This window comes from Camelus dromedarius, chromosome 3 (assembly GCF_036321535.1).
Source record: "Camelus dromedarius isolate mCamDro1 chromosome 3, mCamDro1.pat, whole genome shotgun sequence".
Taxonomy (NCBI): domain Eukaryota; kingdom Metazoa; phylum Chordata; class Mammalia; order Artiodactyla; family Camelidae; genus Camelus; species Camelus dromedarius.
In genome coordinates, this window is record NC_087438.1 from 88,018,677 (window position 1) to 88,022,280 (window position 3,604).

The 3,604-nt window shown below is 41.1% G+C and overlaps 1 pseudogene; it reads left to right on the forward strand.

Annotated features, from left to right (window-relative positions):
* Positions 1-1,984: 1,984 nt before the first annotated feature.
* LOC116152267 (large ribosomal subunit protein uL6-like) lies at positions 1,985-2,828 on the forward strand (annotated as a pseudogene).
* Positions 2,829-3,604: the final 776 nt, after the last annotated feature.

Sequence of the window (3,604 nt, forward strand, 5' to 3'; positions counted from 1 at the left end):
TCTCTGGAGTTCACATAATGCTGATCCAACCTCCTCACTTTGGAGTGGCTGCTGACCTCAGGCTGTCCAATAAGGGCTTTCATTCCATTGGTCACAGCTCAAGATGGACAAGTCTTCCAGTTTCAGGAGATCCTACTGGGAATGACAGAAATGTGTTTCCTTTCTGTTGGACTTGAAGCTGAGTCAGCCTGCCAGGGGCTTCCATGTGGAGAGTTAAGCCAACACAAAAGAAAGCAGAGGAAAAAGAGCATGTGAGAGAGCTGAATCCTGGGGACGTTGTTGAGCCACTGTGTCCAGTCATTAGTTACAAGCCTTTTTTGTCTTTTCTTACAGCAGTTTGAGTTGGATTTCTGTCACAACTTGTCAGTGCAAGGCATGGACGTGACTGCACTCACCAAGGGCTGGGCAAGTGTGGACGAGGACAGTCTAGCCCCACGCCCAGGAAGAGCCTTAGTGTAGATCTTTGAGGTGAGGATTCAGGTTCTCTGTCTTCTTGGATTGTGTGGGTAGTGCTTTACTCTGTCACAGCAGTAGTGGGAAAGTGAAATACTATTTAGAGTTTTGCTGATTACTTCCCTGCCTATTTATATCCATATGTATTTTTTTCCTTCCCTTAACGGAGGCACTGGGATTGAACCCAGGACCTCATGCACACCAAGCACATGCTCTACCACTGAGTTATACTCCCCACCCCCATATCTATATTTTTAATTGTAAGTATTTTTTACTGTAATTACTATAAGCTCATATGAATGAAGAATCAAAATCTAAACTTCTTCCTCTTTGGTTTCATGACTTTAGATCCTTGATAGGGATACTTTTTTTAGTTCAATAGATTGAAGGATAAAGTTTCATTCAGTAGCATAGAAAAAACAAGGGCTGTTTTACCAATAAAAACTCTGAGGAATAACATTTTATATCATCAAGGTCTTTCTGTTTCAAGTTGTCATAAGTATTGCAAACAAACAAAAAAAATAGCTTTCAGAAATTAGAGTGCCTTTTTTCCTCGGTCTTTTTAGATTCTCATGTTTCACACTAATAAAGATGGGAACTTTGCATATTCCTTAAAAACATTCTCCTTGCCAACACAACTCAAGGTTTTAAGGTAAATTCTCAACTAAAATTTCATATAAAGTAAACAGGAGAGAAGTTTCCTCCTATTTTCTCTTTTGCTTTAATTGAAAAGAAGATGATCATAGAGGAATAGTCCCTAGGGCATATTCTTTTAGTCAAGGGTCTCTCTTTTTATTGCAGAGACTCACTTTATCCTTGGCTCTTTTGTGAAGAGCACCAGAAATGAAACAGCTTCATCAAAAGTTATATTGGCATGCAGAGGTTAATGAATTGATTTCTTTAAAAATTCAATTTTTACATTAAAAATCCCTAAATAACCTAGTTGGATATTGTTGTGGATTGAATTGTGTCCCCCAAAAAGACATGTTATGTCCTAGCCCCTAGTACCTCAGAATGTGAACTTATTTGGAAATAGGGTTGCTGCAGATATAATTACTTGAGATAAAACCATATTGGAGTAAGGTGGGCCCTACTCCAGTATGACGTCCTTATAAGAAGATGCTCTTGTGAAGACAGTGGCACATAGTGAGAGCATAGTGAGTGACGATGAAGGCAGAGATTGGAGTTATGTGGCTGCAAGCCAAGGAACACCAAAGATTGGTGTCAAAACCCCTAGATGCTAGGGAGAAGCAAGAAAGGATTCCCCTACAGTTTTCTGGGGGAACGTAGCCCCAGTGGCACCTTAATTTTAGACTGCTGACCTCCAGAACTGTGGACAATAAATTTTGTTTGTTCTAAGCCACCTAGTTTATGGCACATTGTTATGGCAATGCTAGAAAATGAATATATAACTATATTTTTATATAATAATAATTCTTATAATGATAGAAAAGAAAGAATGCCATAAATAAGACCCCTCCCTCTATCGTTATCAAGAGACCTTGAGCTCTTTGCCACATCTTCTGTGAGAATGAGGACCATCTTAAGAAATAAGAGTGTTAGTATCCTAGGAAATGTGGACATCACTCTGAAGGGATGCACAGTTATTATGAAGGGTCCCAGAAGAACCCTGGGGAGGGACTTAAATCATGTCACTATAGAGCTCAGTCTCCTTGGAAAGAAAAAGAAGCAGCTCTGGGTTGATGAATGATGAGCATCAGTTCAGACTGCTGTAACAGAATTGCATAGATTGGGTGGCTTATAAACAACAGACACTTCTCATAGTCCTGGAGGCTGGAAAGTTCAAGATCAAGGTGCTGCAGATTTTATTTCCCAGGAGGACCTGCTTCCTGGTCCATAGGTATATAGTCACTAATACCTTTCGTGAGGACTCTACCTCTCAAAGGCCCCACCTTCAGTTGCCACTACACTGGGGATTAGGTTTCAATATATGAATTTGGGAGGAACACACTCAGTCTGTAGCAGTGGGGAAGGAGAAAGGAACTGGCCACAGTGCAGACTCTCTGTAGTTCATATACAGAGCATGCTTGAGAGCGAGGTACTGGGCTTCCGTCACAGGATGTGTGTTTTCTCACTTCCCCATGAACAGTGTTATTCAGTAAAACAGGTCTCTTGTGGAAATCTGGAATTTGTTGGTTGAAAAATACATTCGCAGGATTCAGATGAGGCCAGGTGTTGCTTGTTCATTATTTCAAGCCCAGAAAGATGACTTAAGTCTTGAAGGAAATGGCATTGAATTCATATCAAATTTAGCTGCTTTGATTCAGCCACAACGATTAAAAGCAAGGATATCAGAAAATTTTTGCATGGTATTTATCACTGAAAAAGGAAGAGTTGAGCAGGCTGCTGAATAAGCTCTGAGAGTTGTCCAGCTATGGAAACTATAGGATGCTGGATGATTCCTAAGATTTATTTGTGATACTTTAAAGATGCAATAAAAGCCCTCTATTGATTTGAGGCTTTTTCTTTAAAAAGGAGAGAGAGAGAGGGAGAGACATCGATAGGTCACTTGGCAGCATTGTGATCCACAATCCTTAAAAAAAAATCTGGCTACAATGTAGAAGACTATAATATGACAGAGCTCAGAAGCCCCCCCCACCCCCCCCCCCCCCCCCCGCCTCCCAGGGCATAATGGGAAGCAGATGGTGTCCTGCACATGTGCTGTTTCCTTGCAGTGGACCCAGCTCCCTGGACCCAGTGGTTCTCAAACTCTTGTGTGAGAACTCTCGCAGTGGAATCTCTACATTTCCTCCTTCTCTTCCCTTTCCTCCTACTTCCCCTTGCTCCATTAAAACAATTCTGTGAAACTACCAAACAGAATTTATGAAAACACTGGTGCCCTTCAGGTGGGACATCAATGATAGAACTGACTTATTTTTAATGTGAAAATTCTTTTTTTTTTTTTGGCAAGCCATACAATAACCCAAACACACAAGAATCCAAACTACCAGTCACTTGGAAGACCTTCCCAACTTCCAGCCATCCCTGGGCAGCATCTCGGGAATGGCTGTGTTAATTTCCCAGTGCAGTGGTTTTTAACCCTGGTTGCACGTTAAAATCATTTGGGAAGCTTCTAAAGCCTTCTCATTCTGGATCAATTAAATCAGAAACTAGGGATGGGGCCTTGGCA